Here is a 16,863-nt window from a genome sequence, read left to right on the forward strand (position 1 = left end):
AGCCAGCCACGGTGCCATGGACTTGGCTGCTGCTGCTCTCCCCTGATGAGTCATCCCCCTCAACAGTACCCAAAGCGGTGTATCTGTTTTGCAGGGGGATGACTGCAGGGATCCCTGCACTACCTTCCTTCCACTGGTCTTCCTGTTGGTCACCCATCCCCTATCTTGTTGTGTAATCTTTACGCGGTAAGATCAACTCACTAAACGTGCTAGTCACGTCATTCTCAGCATCGTGGATGCTCCAGAGTGAATCCACCCACAGCTCCAGTGCCGCACTGCAGTCTGTCAGGAGCTGCAGCCAGATACACTTCCCGTGTATGTAGTTGTCAGGAACACTGGAAGCGTCCCTGACTTCCCACATAGTACAGGAGGAGCATAACACGTGTCTGAGCTCTCCTGCCAAGACTTAACCCCTAGATTAACTTAATTTGGCAACAATAATGCTAAAGGTTACTTACTGACAAAGAAAAGAAAAAGAAAAAACAATCACCAATCATCAGCCAATCATTTACCCACTTGGCTGTGACATCACCTTTCGGTTTCTTTCTACCATTTTGCCTTCTCTCCCTGCTGCAGCTGCACCAGCTGACCTTTATAGGCTGCTCCGATGTCCCCGAACCTCTTGCTGTGACGTCACACTAAGTTTTCTTTTCCTCCAGGTCAGGGAGTCAGCACTGGTGGGGAAAACAAGACCAAGCAACACCTCCTGCTCCCACTTGCCCAAACTCTCCCACTTTCCAAACTCTTACCTTTGCACTCTTACCTGCCGCTGCACTCCAAGCAAGTCTGGACCAAGCCCTCTCTTTTTATACTGTTCCTGGCTGACTCACTGGCCCATTTAGGGAACCTGTTTTTACTAGCTGCCCAATTAACTAAGCTAGCTTGCTTGTTTGTCTCTGCTTAAACCTACAAGAATCCTATCTGTTTAATATTGCAGTTTTACTACAACTTGTAATCTTATTTTACATTTAGAAGCTACTAGAGATTGTCACTAGTAATTTACACCAACCTTGAAATGGTTTAAAAGGGATTAACCCTTAAAGTTCTCCCACTTACCAAACTCTTACCTTTGCACTCTGACCTGCCGCTGCACTCAGGATACTTTACCTGATTGGCTGCCCAGAGCCATGTGACTCCAGCTTGAGGCCTGTGCACGCGTCGACGCGCAGTCGAAGGAGGCCACAGCATCGGAAAGTCGAATGTGGGCAGCAGCTTAAGGTAAGTGCGTATTTTTTTTCTAAAATGTTCGCAGGAAGGCCAAAACGGAATTTCAGGGCCAATATCTTATATGTTTCGATAAGATCACCTCTCATTCTTCTGAACGCCAATGAGTATAGGCCCAACCTACTCAACCTATCTTCATAAGTCAACCCCCTCATCTCCGGAATCAACCTTGTGCACCTTCTCTGAACAGCCTCCAAAGCTAGTATATCCTTCCTTAAATACGGAGACCAAAACTGTACACAGTACTACAGGTATGGCCTCACCAATACCCTGTACAGTTGAAATGATAGGTGATCCGAGGCTTGGCTGGGGGCAGACATTGGGAAGGTCAGAGGTCCGTTTTGTGGGGTGGAGGTCAGGGTGTTCAGAGTGGAAGGAGGAGACGTCAGAGTGGTCACATTTATTGTGCTCACCACGTGCTGGAGGAGGGAGGCCAGGGCGTCGTCGATGGATGAAGGAAGGCCAGGACATCGGAGGAAGGGATGCCAGAGGGAAGGCTCATGCGTAAGGTAGGGCCAAACCTGTTTTTGTAGTTGGTTGAAGGTTCACCACCGCTGAGATCGCCTGGGGTCGGGGGTTGCTTGGAGAAGCTAAGTTGACTGCTGCAGGTTGGTCGGGAGCTCTCCTGACGTCAATGGTGTCTGCAAGGAGTAGCTGAGTTGGCTACAACCAGTGGGGGAGCGAAGTCTTGGCAGCAGGAAAGTCCGGTAGGTTGAAGATTGGTTTGAGTGGAGATCCGGCACTCACTGATGGAGTTGAAGAGCAGGCATGGTTGGGGGATGGGCAGTGAACTCAACTGGCTGCCCTTGCAGCATGGATTTGTGCTTTAGGGGTAAGAAATGCAACCCTATTAGGGCCAGGCAAGCTTAAACAGTGGAAGGGGGTGGGGGGGGATTGGGGGAGAAAGGGTGTCGGGTGGCAACAGATGGCCAGGGATAAAGGTTTTCAGCAGATGAGTTCCCTCGGGAGCTGCCACCCCGATGGCCACCTTGACAGGAGACCTCTGTCATCGAGCTACAGTACGCAGACGACGCTTGCGTCTGCGCACATTCCGAGGCTGAACTCCAAGTCATAGTCAACAGCTTCACTGAGGCGTACGAAAGCATGGGCCTTACACTAAACATCTGTAAGACAAAAGTGGTCCACCAGCCTGACCGTGCCACACAGCACTGCCCCCCAGTCATCAAGATCCACGGCGCAGCCCTGAACAATGTGGACCATTTCCCATACCTCGGGAGCAAGGGCAGACTTCGACGACGAGATTCAACACCACTTCCAGTGCGCCAGTGCAGCCTTTGGCCACTTTCGAAGATCAAGCCCTCAAATCTGCCACCAAGCTCATGGTCTACAGGGTTGTAGTGATACCCGCCCTCCTGTATGGCTCAGAGACATGGACCATATACAGTAGACACCTCAAGTCGCTGGAGAAATACCAACACGATGTCTCCGCAAGATCCTACAAGTCCCCTGGGAAGACAGAAGCACCAATGTTAGTGTCCTCGACCAGGCCAACATCCCCAGCATTGAAGCACTGACCACACTCAACCAACTCCGCTAGGCGGGCCGCATTGTACACATGCCTGACACAAGACTCCCAAAGCAAGCACTCTACTCGGAACTTCTACACAGCAAACGAGCCCAAGGTAGGCAGAGGAAACATTTCAAGGCGACCCTCAAAGTCTCTCTGATAAAATGCAACATCCCCACTGACACCTGGGAGTTCCTGGCCAAAGACTGCCCTAAGTGGAGGAAGTGCATCCGGGAGGGCGCTGAGCACCTCGAGTCTCATCGCCGAGAGTATGCAGAAAGCAAGCGCAGGCAGCGGAAGGATTGTGCGGCAAACCAGTCCCAAACCAGTCCCACCCATCCTGCCTGTCCCACCTGTGACAGAGACTGTAATTCCCATATTGGACTGTACAGTCACCTAAGAACTAATTTTTAGAGTGGAAGCAAGTCTTCCTCGATTTTGAGGGACTGCCTATGATGATATGATGATGATGTACAGTCCTTCACTGGACTTCACTGCTTTTATATCTATCCACCTTGCAATAAAGGTCAACATTCCATTTGCCTTCCTGATTACTTGCTGTACCTGCATTCTCACTTTTTGTGTTTTATGCACAAGGACCCCCAGGTCCCTCTCTACTGCAGCACTTTGCAATTTTTCTCTATTTAAATTAGAAATTGCTTTTCTATATTTTCTGCCAAAGTGGATAGCCTCACATTTTCCTATAGTATACTCCATCTGCCAAATCTTTGCCCACTCACTTAGCCTGTCTATATCCCTTTGCAGATTTTTTGTGTCCTCCTCACAATTTGCTTTCCCACCCATCTTTGTATCATCAGCAAACTTGGCTACATTACACTCAGTCCCTTCATCCAAGTCATTAATATAGATTGTAAATAGTTGAGGCCCCAGCACCGATCCCTGCGGCACACCACTAGTTACTCGTTGGCAACTGGAAAATGACCCATTTATCTTGACTCTCTGTTTTCTGTTAGCTAGCCAGGGGTGGAAAGTGCAGTTTTGTCTGTTTGTCCGATAAGGATAGGATTGAGTTTACCTATAGAGCCCTCTATACCCTGAGTAGCCTGCCAGCACGTAACTTTCAAATTTCACTAACAATGAGTGACCACCTGGGCAAGGTACTAGAGGCTGTATCACTGCCAGGTCCTGATCTTGAATACGAGCTTTAAAAATGATACACGGTCACACATGAGTTCTCGACTACAGTTTTCTGACAAAATGTACAAAACTGCTGTGCTGTTCTCCCTGCGCGCTACTGCAGACTTCAGCTATTCTTGGCTGTTTAAAGACTGCAGTTTCCAATCCCCTCCCCCCCCCCGCCCCCCCCCCCACTGCCCTGTGTCGCACTCACATGTTACATCAATGTCATGTTCAATCAACCATAAAGAATAGATCTGACCTTGTGATTTACGGCAGGGTCAGTGCGAGAGAGATCACTGGACAGATGTACTACCTCTGAAACAAAGAGAGATTTGCATTTATATAGTGCCTTTCATGAACTCAGGATGTCCCAAAGTGCTTTATAGCCAATAAATTACTGTAGCAATGTGGGAAATGTGGCAGTCAAGTTGCGCACAGCAAGCTCCCACAAACAGAAATGTGATAATGACCAGAGAATCATTTTTAGTGATGTTGATTGAGGGGTAATATTGGCCAGGATACTGGAGATAAACCCCCTGTTCTGCTTTGAAAAAATGCCATGGAATCTTCTACATCCATCTGAGAGAACAGACGGGGCCTCGGTTTAACTTCTCATCCAAAAGACGGCACCTTCAACAGTGCAATGCTCCCGCAGCACTGCACTGGAGTGTCAGCCTAGATTTTTGTGCTCAAGTCCCTGGAATGGGACAGTTTTAAAACTCTGGGGCGCAACTGCAACGTTAAGTGGCCCTTTCAAAATTTCACAGCCGATGCATTTTTCTACTTAAGTAATGACTTGATTGTAAATTAAGTGAGTTTTATGAAAAAAATCATAGATTGGATATAAAATTGAGCCTTTAAGCTTCTTTATTTCCCCATTTTACGTGAACTAAACCAGAACTATGCCTGCATGGCACAATTGTGAAGTCTACCTCCAGTCTACATGGATTTCAGGGAACATCATAATGTTTGAAGGATATTTTGTATTTAATTTATTAGACCCCATGGGCTGGATGTTCGGCTCATTTGCACCTTGGTTACTGCCCCGGCGGGGTGTTAAATGTTGTTTTGAGGCATAATACCGGGCATCCAGGATTTACCGCTGGTCTGTAGATTCGGCTACTGGTTAGCGCCGATGCAAACATTACCATCCCGCCGTCCATTTTGACTGAGATCATGACGTCCTCATTTAACGCCAGCCCCAGGAAAGGCCTGAAAAAAAAACAGGCGGTCCCAGGGTGCGGCAGGCGATATTGGCAGCATTTTTAAATGGAGGGATGAGGATCTTACACAGCAGGTCACATTGACTGCAACGGTTGCGCAGATCACGCTGCGTGAAGTTCCGACTTGCAAACATCACTTTTATCTGCCATTGCAGTGCCCTTATAACTTCAGTGAGAGAATTTAATGGGGGCATCATTAGTTTGCCAGCGTATCATGCTCCATGCTACTGACAGGCGGCGTCAAGCTAAAAGAAGGACTCATGGCCATGTCGGCCCACGGATGATGAGAGACCGAAGACATCTGGGGAGGTGGCCTCACACCCCCACGGGTTAATAGGCACCAACGCTCAGACCTCCAGCTCTCTGAGGAGCAGTGTGCGAGAAGGATGCTCTTCTGAAAGGAAGTGCTGACAGAGATATGCCATCTCCTACAAGCAGTCCGATATGTGGACCGCTCTGGAGGCAGCCTTCAATACTCCTCTCAACAGGTATCTGAATTCATTGTGGTGGGCTGCATGTTGCACAATTTGGCCATCATGAGGGGCCAGGCATTGCCAGTGGGGATTGCAGGCCTACCTCAGGAGGAGGAGGACAATGAAGAAGAGCCTGGCGAGGCCCCCATTGGATAGCTACCCCATCCATGGGGGAGGCAGTGTGGAGATGCTGCCAGACCAAGAGTCGCACGTTGCCAGCTCGTAATGGACCGGCTCTCCTAAGAGGAAACTGAGGGATGGAGCTAATACTGGACACGCTATGTGCCCCCATAAAGGCACATCTCCGGTGAACATTGGAATGATGCACAAGACACCAATGGCAAATGATGAGTCATATATTTTACTGCAACAAAGTCACAAAAACACCCCCACCAAAATAAAACCATACAATATACAACGTTATGTTGCAGGGAAGTAAACAACAATGAAACTTTTTTACCGCCGCAAGTCTCGGCTAGGGCGCACAATGTCCGTTGTGAAACGCCAACGCTCCTTCAACTTACATTTTTGCTGCAACTTGCAGTCGAGAGCGCAAACTATTTTCAGGCGCTATTATTAGCGCCCCGAAATCGCAAAAGCTGAAAATCCAGCCCTTTATCTATAAAGCTATTATGAATAAATGACATGGTGAATCATACTGAGGACCAGAGAAGGCATATCTATATATAGATTCCAAACTCCTCTTCTCCATTAAAAATCCACCTCGCACCAGTAGAAACCATAGCAACACAGGTTTGTGCTTATTTCTGAGTCATGTAGAAAACCTTGGGTATAATGTTCTAAAAGTCTGGCCAGCAGTTTGATGATGCTGAAACATTTTTTATGGAAAGGGCTTGGTATGCACTGATGCAAAGCCCATCTATAATGTTTCTTGTCTACAGACAACATCTGGAATTGATGTTAGGTTGCATGTACATATAGGGTGCATCGATAGAGACGACCGTTATAATTAATGGGTTGCTCAAGGGATAGTTCATAGCATTTGTCTTGAAGAAATTTAAGACAACAGGGGCAAGTATAGGTTTCTTTTGGTTGCTGAAATATGTGGTAAACCAAAAAAGACAACTAGGAGCTGAAATTGCCCCTTTCCATTAAGGTCTGTTATCCCCAAAAATCGGTGGCCATGCTGTGGAGTGCAGTGGCCGCCAACTTTACGTGCAATGGCCGTTGATAGCCCAATTGCCCTCCCGAGTTTTCCCGGCGGTGCTCCGATCCCCCCTCTATCACTGCGATGCTGCTGATCCGCGGTAAGCGTGTCATTACCGTGCTCTCTTCTGATGTACCCGTCGACGGCGACATTCCCCTCGGAAAATCTTCGGCCCGCCCGGCGGTGCCAAAACAAGCTTTTTCCCAGTGGTCCGGTGAGGCTGTGGCCTTCTGCAACGGCGGTGCAGCTTCCCTTAAAGTGGAGGGTGTCCCCTTTAAGTGAAGGGGAGAGCCATGGTGATGCGGGGCCGTGATGACATCATTGCGGCAATGGCTCCGCACCCGCCCTCAACTTGCACCCCTCGGTTGTTGTCACTGCCGCGTTTCTGCCCCTCAGGTGTCATCACAACCCCCATTGAGATCGACTTCCGGATCAGAACAAAAAAAAGCAAAGAGCCGAATATCGCTCAAGAGTCGACCTGAACTGCAGCTGTGGTAAAAAACCATTGAAACTGGGTGGTAGGAGCCCGTTTCAGGCAGGGGGCAATTTCGACCCCAATATTTTATAAACCTTTTACATTTTTTAATAATAATTCCATTAGCATTATAAACATATTAACATTAATAAGGGGAAACTACAAGTAGCAATAGAGGATGCAAACTCCATTGCCAAAACTCAGGCAGCTATCTCTGAGGGACAGGATAAATCTTCATTTGGAAAGACATGGATTAATCTAGAACAGTCAGCATAGATTGTTAAGGGAAGGTTGTGTCTGACTAACTTGATTGAATTTTTCGAGGAGGTAACCAGGAGGGTTGATGGGGGCAGTGTGTATGATGTAGTGTATATGGATTTTAGCAAAGCTTTTGATAAGGTCCCACATGGCTGACTAGTCACAAAAGTAAAAGCCCATGGGATCCAGGGCAAAGTGGCAAGTTGGATCCAAAATTGGCTCAGAGACAGGAAGCAAAGGGTAATGGTTGATGGATGTTTCTGTGACTAGAAGGCTGGATCCAGTGGGGTTCTGCAGGGCTCAGTACTGGGTCCCTTGCTTTTTGTAGTACATATCAATGACTTCGACTTGAATGTTGGAGGTATGATTAAGAAGTTTGCAGATGACACTAAAATAGTCTGTGTGGTTGATAATGAAGAAGAAAGCCGTGGACTGCAGGAAGATATCAATGTACTGGTCAGGTGGGCAGAACAGTGGCAAATGGAATTCAATTTGGATAAGTGTGAGGTAATGCAATTGGGGAGGTCTAACAAGGCTAGGGAATACACATTAAATGGTACGACACTGAAAAGTGTAGAGGAACAAAGGGACCTTGGAGTGCATATCCCTGAAGGTAGCAGGCCAGGTAGATAAGGTGGTTAAGAAGGCATATGTAATACTTGCTTTTATTAGTCGAGGCATGGAATACAAGAGCAAGGAGGTTATGCTTGAGCTGTATAAAACACTGGTAGCTAGAGTACTGTGTGCAGTTCTGGTCACCATATTACAGGAAATATGTGATTTCACTGGAAAGGGTGCAGAGGAGATTTACAAGAATGTTGCCTGGAATGGAGAATTTTGGCTAGGAGGAAAGATTGGAGATGCTGGGTCTGTTTTGTTTGGAACAGAGGAGGCTGAAGGGAGACCTGATTGAAGTGTTTAAAATTATGAGAGGCCTGGAAAGAGTGGATAGGAAGGACCTGTTTCCCTTGGCAGAGGGGTCAACAACCAGGGAGCATAGATTTAAAATAATTGGGGAGCGGTATAGAGGAGATATGAGGGGGAATTCTTTTACCGAGAGGGTGGTGGGGTTTGGAACTCACTGCCTGAAAGGGTGGTAGAGGCAGAAAGCCTCACCACATTTAAAAAATACTTGGATGTGCACTTAAAGTGCTGTAACCTACAGGGCTATGGACCAAGAGCTGGAAAGTGAGATTAGGCTGGGATAGCTCTTTGTCGGCTGGCGCAGACACGATGGGCCGAAATGACCTCCTTCTGGCTGTAAATTTCTATGATTCTATGATTCTATGAACTCATGTAAGCACGATTAGATCCCAGGCATAAACCTGGTGACATACGCCAGATGGTTCATTCACAAGGAGCTAAGGTGAAGAGTTAATGATTCATCTACTGCCCTAGATGACTATTCTTGACAGGGTATTAATCGCTTAGTTTTTATGACCCTCTGGAACCTTGCCGCCTCATTACCTCACTCCCTGCCTCGAATGGCTTTGTAAAAGCTAATGCTTTGGCTATTCTCCTTTCTGCTCGCCCCACCCCCCCCCCAACCCCTGCCTCCCCACCAACCACGTATGCACCCCCACCACCCCCACCCCCGCAGCACCTTCTGCAAAGTGCTTTGTGATGCTCGTTTTTATGCAAGCTGCTATAAAAGTGCAAAGTGTGATCGCTACTTAGGATGGAGAGGAATGAGTTTCTGCACACATGACCACAAAAAAAATATCGAAGGTTCAAATTCTTTATTAGAATGTTGGAAGACAAGATGGAATTAGTGAAATGATGCTGATTTCTTTTCCTTTCTTTAACTTTACATATTAGCTAACTGGATATGACATCTATGACCATTTCACTTCTTTGATTTTTAATGCTGGCTCATGCCACTCATCTAGTATTCCAGTCATCCAACTATAGATATTTCTCATCAAACAGTCTTTTCTAGCAGTCGAGCACAGTTGCTCAAGAAGAGGAAAGATAGTCTTGGTAGATTCAGTCGCCAAGCTGCAAGAAGCTTAGCAATCAGATAACAATGAGTAGCTTTGCAGTTTTTAGCGAAAACCAGTATCCTGTGCTCAGGAATAGAAGGACACAGGTTCATGTCAGCAGTTTCCCTGCAGTGTGAATCCTCAATCTCAGCTGCCAGCATGAGACATGGACTGAATGCAAGTATTTCAGTTATGGACCAGGAATCAGAGCGAACCACCCTGGGCTGCTGTCATGTTCTTTGCAACAGAGCAGTATTGAGTGACATTGGGAGGTTTGCCAGCCTACCCACTTGGCTGGTGTGCATTGCAAAATGTGGAAGATGTGCGAAACAGAAAAAAGCGCGAAATAAATAATATACAAATATCAATCCCTGTAAATACAACATTATTTTTGGACGCCCGGGGCATCCGCCTGATTCAATTTTGTGTGACGCGCACTTCCAGGCTGGGATCAGGAGCAGGAGATCGCGACCCGATTTTGGACCTTGTTTTGTCTATTTCATGCCTGAAGAACAGGCACATCGATGTCCAGTTTCTCCCCCTGTGCATTCAGATTTCTGTCGAAGAACACCAAGCAAGCAGCACGAGTAAACTCTATTCGCAGAGCTGAAAGTTCCCAAACCCAGCAGTGTATAGCAGCCCATATGCTTCCTAAAGAAGGAGGCAGTGACGAACTATTGCTGATAAGGCATTGTAGCACTAAATCTGCTGGCGCTAAGTATAGGCATCCAATCATGTAATACAGATTAATTAGTTCAGTAGCTTGGAAACGAGACACTTGGCCCCCACAAATAATTCTAGTGGTGTTAACATTAGCTTTGATGAATGGAATCTGCAGGCCAATAAATAAAGAAGAAAATGTTGCTGGATCAAGAATGAAGTTCTAAAAAAAAGACATGGTGCTAAAAATTTGGGTGCGCCCTGCTTGGAGGCGGTAACAGTCGAGAGGCGCAAGACTTTGCGCCAGGTGCAGAAGTCCCGCCTCTCGCTAAGTGGAGCGCTAAATCAAACGCTCCACTTCCTTTTTGGGGGGGCGCCTCAGGAGCGGGGCACACGGCTCAGCAACACTATTCACAGGGCCGTGTAGCGCTGTCACCTAGGAGGGGCTCTTCCCCAAATTAAAGGGAAGGGTCCAAGCTGCAAACTCTGCATTAATGAACGGGTCTTCCCTGGACCACTGGGGAGCGGGGTGACACACGATCAGCCCGGCTCTCAAGCAGAGTGCCGGGCTGATCGATTGCATCAACGGGGCACACGAGAAAACTGCCCATTTTTTTCACAAACAGCAGCCCACATCCCCTTAAACTTTCACCCTGCTAGCGACCGCTCGTCCGCTACGCGTCCCCTGAAGCTGGCACTGCCATCGCCCCGCGCAGCTTCAGGGGGTGATACCCAATTTAGGGTCTGGGGCGCTGTGCACGCTGATGATGTCAACCCCCGCCAAATTTAACAGCGCCGCGCCCGGTTGCAAAGTTGTTTGTGCGCAAATGATCCAAATTTCTCCCCCATTGAGTTATCTTTATAAATTCATTTTCTGGGGTGAGTTGCTGAGAGACAGCTAAAACCAACAGAAACAAAAAAGCAAAAGCAAAATACTGCGGATGCTGGAATCTGGAAGAAAAACAGAAAATGCTGGAAATCTCAGCAGGTCAGGTAGCAGCTGTGAAGAGGAAGCAGAGTTAACCTTTCAGGTCGATGACCCTTCGTCAGAACTGGAGAGTGTTCGGAAAGAACAGATTCTTAACAAGCACTGAGCGGAAGAAAGAACAAAAGGGAAGGTCTGTGATAGATTGAAAGACAAGAAAGATTGGAGAGACAAAAGGGATGATGGGCCAAATTCAAATGGCAATGCCAGGAGTTGGAAAAACATTAGTCAAGATAGGGTGTGAATGGCGGGATAATGACCAACCAGAAACTAAAAGGGTCAAGAACACAAGAAGGAATTTATTATTTCTTGTGCAAGAGTTGGGCTACATTCCTGATGCACATTAAGTACATTGGGGAAAGGGTCACCTTGGGTTATAACATATGATCTGACCAGAGCACAACACAGTTGGTGGATGTCTTTTCCTAACATACTATAATGATTTTGCGATCTAGTACAGCTTTCTGTTGCTTTGTTGGTTGCTACACTGCAATGATTATGGTAGGTGCATTGTGATTGGCTGCTCATTTGTCAATACCTCCAACAAAATCCCACATCTCAAAATCACATGTTCCCATGATGTAGCTGGCAGGCTCTTGATTGCAGTGAAAAACACATGTTTCTCCTGCTTTTTGTTGAGGAGTCAAACCTGCTGTTGTCTGACAATGTTTAATTGTTTTCTGTGTGAAACAGCTTCACACGTATAGCCCACCTTCACAATATTTGTTATAATGCAATAACTCTTGGCAGTTGTCTCAACATTCAATAAGTAAAAGTCTTCTCTGTCCAAATGATTCTGTTCACCATTTTTTTTCCAATTTATACAAATGCCTTAGAAATAGATGGAGTCAGTGTAAACAGCTGCGAGTGCTAGATGCTAAAACTCGCACTATACTATTTCAGATATGCACCAGTAGCAGAATTGACTGCCATAGCAGGACACAGCATCTGGTGAGCAAGATGTTACAGCTGCACAGCAGGTGGCAGAACCAGCCGCACAAGCGTCTACAAGGAAATATAAGTGTTATCGGACTGTGAAGACCAAAATAGAAACTGAGACAATTCAGCTTACACATCCAACATTCCCGATATAAATCTTAACAGTTGCAGAGCTCAGAAAAGATAGACGTTTCCGAAACTCTGCATTATAATGCAGAACTGTCATGCAACATATGTGCTGACAAAGCAAATCTGCATTTAGCTATGACATCAAGCATGGCAGACATCCATGGCATCAAGCAAACGACCATATCAGACTACTATGGCACTGTGCAGATTTACATGGTAGCAATTCAAGGCATCGTGCAGCTGGGGTGGTTGGAATTAAGGGTACTATCTGTGTTGGAAATTTAGAATTTTTGCCAAGACTTTCCTTTCTCCAGTGGATAGAAATGACCAACATTTCTACAGACTGTGCTAGCTGATTTGAGTGACATTACCCAGTTTGTTCAGTGGCCAGCCACAGACCAGATGGCTCGTTCCACCCAGTCCAGGACCAAGTCCGACTGTGGAATGACAGTTGCCTCGTGTGCCGCTATCTCTGAACTGGCACACAACTCATCAGTAGATTACAGCTCCAATTCCTGCACCTTTTGTACCTCAACAAGACCGCAACGTTCTTGGTAACAGCAGAGTCTAGAACCGGGAATTTCATAGAAACATAGAAACATAGAAAATAGGTGCAGGAGTAGGCCATTCGGCCCTTCGAGCCTGCACCCACATTCAATATGATCATGGCTGATCATGCAACTTCAGTACCCCATTCCTGCTTTCTCTCCATACCCCTTCATCCCTTTAGCCGTAAGGGCCACATCTAACTCCCTTTTGAATATATCTAACGAACTGGCCTCAACAACTTTCTGTGGTAAAGAATTCCACATGCTCACAACTCTCTGAGTGAAGAAGTTTCTCCTCATCTCGGTCCTAAATGGCTTACCCCTTATCCTTAGACTGTGACCCCTGGTTCTGGACTTCCCCAACATCGGGAACATTCTTCCTGCATCTAACCTGTCCAATCCCATCAGAATTTTATATGTTTCTATGAGATCCCCTCTCATTCTTCTAAACTCCATTGAATATAAGCCTCGTCGATCCAGTCTTTCATCATATGTCAGTCCTGTCATCGCTGCACTCCCTCAATAGCAAGAATGTCCTTCCTCAGATTAGGAGACCAAAACTGAACTCAATATTCCAGGTGAGGCCTCACTAAGGCCCTGTACAACTGCAGTAAGACATCCCTGCCCCTGTATTCAAATCCCCGAGCTATGAAGGCCACCATACCATTTGCCTTCTTCACCGCCTGCTGTACCCGTATGCCAACTTTCAATGACTGATGTACCATGACACCCAGGTCTTTTTGCACATCTCCTTTTACTAATCTGTCACCATTCAGATAATAACCTGCCTTCCTGTTTTCACCACCAAAGTGGATAACCTCACATTTATCTACATTATACTGCATCTGCCATGTATGTCCCCTCTCACCTAACCTGTCCAAGTAACCCTGCAGCCTCTGAGCATCCTCCTCACAGCTCACACTGCCACCCAGCTTAGTGTCATCTGCAAACTTGGAGATATTACATTAAATTCCTTTGTCTAAATCATTAATGTATATTGTAAATAGCTGAGGTCCCAGCACTGAACCTTGCGGTACCCCACTCGTCACTGCCTGCCATTCTGAAAAGGACCCTTTTATTCCTACTCTTTGCTTCCTGTCAGTACATTACCCCCAATACCATGTTCTTTAATTTTGCAGACTAATCTCTTGTGTGGGACCTTGTCAAAAGCCTTTTGAAAGTCTAAATACACCACATCCACTGGCTCCCCCTTGTCCACTCTACTAGTTACATCCTCAAAAAATTCTAGAAGCATGATTTCCCCTTCATAAATCCATGCTGACTTGGATCGATCCTGTCACTGCTTTCCAAATGGGTTGCTATTACATCTTTAATAATTGATTCCAACATTTTCCCCACCACTGACGTCAGGCTGACCAGTCTATAATTCCATGTTTTCTCTCTCCCTCCTTTTTAAAAAAGTGGGGTTACATTAGCTACCCTCCAGTCCATAGGAACTGTTCCAGAATCTATAGAATGTTGGAAAATGACCACCAATGTAGCCACTATTTCTAGGGCCACTTCCTTAAGTACTGTGGGATACAGACTCAGGGATTCAGGCCCTGGGGATTTATCGTCCTTCAATCCCATCAATTTCCCCAACACAATTTGCTGACTAATAAGGATTTCCTTTAGTTTATTCTTCTCGCTAGACCCTCGGTCCTCTAGTATTTCCGGAAGGTTATTTTTGTTTTCCTTCGTGAAGACAGAACCAAAGTATTTGTTCAATTGGTCTGCCATTTCTTTGTTTCCCTTTATAAATTCACCTGATTCTGACTGTAAGGGTCCTACATTTGTCTTCATTAGTTGTTTTCTCTTCACGTATCTGTAGAAGCTTTTGCAGTCAGTTTTTATGTTCCCTGCAAGCTTCCTCTCATTCTATTTTCCCCCACCTAATTACCCCTTTGTTAACTCCTCTGCTGAATTCTAATTTCTCCCAGTTCTCAGGTTTGCTGCTTTTTTTTGGCCAATTTACATGCCCCTTCCTTGGATTTAACACTATCCCTAATTTCCCTTGTAAGCCACAGTTTATTCTGTTTTATTTTTACGCCAGGCAGCGATGTACAATTGTTGAAGTTCATCCATGTGATCTTTAAATGTCTGCCACCGTCAACCCTTTAAGTATCGTTCGCCAGTCTATCCTAGCCAATTCACATCATACCGTCGAAGTTACCTTTCTTTAAGTTCAGGACTCTAGTCTCTGAATTAATTCTGTCACTCTCCATCTTAATGAAGAATTCTACCATATTATGGTCACTCTTCTCCAAGGGGCCTTGCACAACAAGATTGCTAATTAATCCTCTCTCATTACACAACACCCAGTCCAGGATGGCCAGCTCTCTAGTTGGTTCCTCGACATATTGGTCAAGAAAACCATCCCTAATACACTCCAGGAAATCCTCCTCCACCGTATTTCTACCAGTTTGGTGAGCCAACCTATTTGTAGATTAAAGTCACCCATAATACCTTTGTTGCATGCATCCCTAATTTCCTGTTTGATACCATCCCCAACCTCACTATGACTGTTTGGTGGTCTGTACACAACTCCCAAGAGCATTTTCTGCCCTTTGGTCTTCCGCAGCTCTAAACATACAAATTCCACCTCATCCACGCTAATGTCCCTCCATTCTATTGCGTTAATCTCCTCTTTAACCAGCAATGCTACCCCACCTCCTTTTCCTTTCAGTCTATCTTTCCTGAATATTGAAAAGCCTTGGATGTTGAGTTCCCAGCCTTGGTCACCCTGGAGCCATGTCTCCGTAATCCCAATTACATCATATCTGTTAACAGCTATCTGCGCAGTTAATTCATCCACCTTATTACGAATGCTCCTCGTATTGAGACACAGAGCTTTCAGGCTTGTTTTCTTAACACACTTTGTCCTTTTAGAATTATGTTGTAATGTGGCCCTTGTTGATTTTTGCCTTTGATTTTTCTGCCCTCCACTTTTACTTTTCTCCTTTATACCTTTTGCTTCAGACTCCATTTCACTTGCATAGGTTCCCATCCCCTTGCCCTATTAGTTTAAATCCCCCCAACAGCACGAGCAAACACTTCCCCTCGGATATCGACTCCAGTCCTGCCCAGGTGCAGTCCGTCCGGTTTGTACTGGTCCCACCTCCCCCAGAACCAGTTCCAATGTCCCAGGAATTTGAATACCTCCCTCTTGCACCATTTCTCAAGCCACATATTCATCTTAACTATTCTGCTATTTCTACTCTGACTAGCACATGGCACTGGTAGCAATCCTGAGATTACTACCTTTGAGGTCCTATTTTTTAATTTAACTCCTAGCTCCCTAAATTCAGCTTGTAGGACCTCATCCCGCTTTTTACCTATATCATTGGTACCTATATACACCACGACAACTGGCTGTTCACCCTCCCTCTCCAGAATGCCCTGCAGCCGCTCCGAGACATCCTTGACATCTTTCAAAGTACTTAGCCAACATACGGCAGATTACTCAATTCAAATATGTATAAGTTGCCAATATATTATGCTAAATCATTTAATTTTAGCACAGAGTTCACCCTGCTTTGTATTCCAACCTGAAAGTTCAATTTCTTTTCATTTTTACCAATCTTCTGTAAGTTTATGCTGAACAGTAATGTGAAACATAGAAACATAGAAAATAGGTGCAGGAGTAGGCCATTCGGCCCTTTGAGCCTGCACCGCCATTCAATAAGATCATGACTGATCATTCCCTCAGTACCCCTTTCCTGCTTTCTCTCCATACCCCTTGATCCCCTTAGCCGTAAGGGCCATATCTAACTCCCTCTTGACTATATCCAATGAACTGGCATCAACAACTCTCTGCGGCAAGGAATTCCACAGGTTAACAACTCTCTGAGTGAAGAAGTTTCTCCTCATCTCAGTCCTAAATGACCTACCTCTTATCCTAAGACTATGTCCCCTGGTTCTGGACTTCCCCAACATCGGGAACATTCTTCCCGCATCTAACCTGTCCAGTCCCGTCAGAATCTTATATGTTTAAATGAGATCCCCTCTCATTCTTCTACACTCCAGCGAATAAAGGCCCAGTTGATCCAGTCTCTCCTCATATGCCAGTCCAGCCATCCCTGGAATTAGTCTGGTGAACCTTCGCTGCACTCCCTCAATAGCAAGAATGTC

Source organism: Pristiophorus japonicus, chromosome 3, assembly GCF_044704955.1.
Source record: "Pristiophorus japonicus isolate sPriJap1 chromosome 3, sPriJap1.hap1, whole genome shotgun sequence".
Lineage (NCBI taxonomy): Eukaryota > Metazoa > Chordata > Chondrichthyes > Pristiophoridae > Pristiophorus > Pristiophorus japonicus.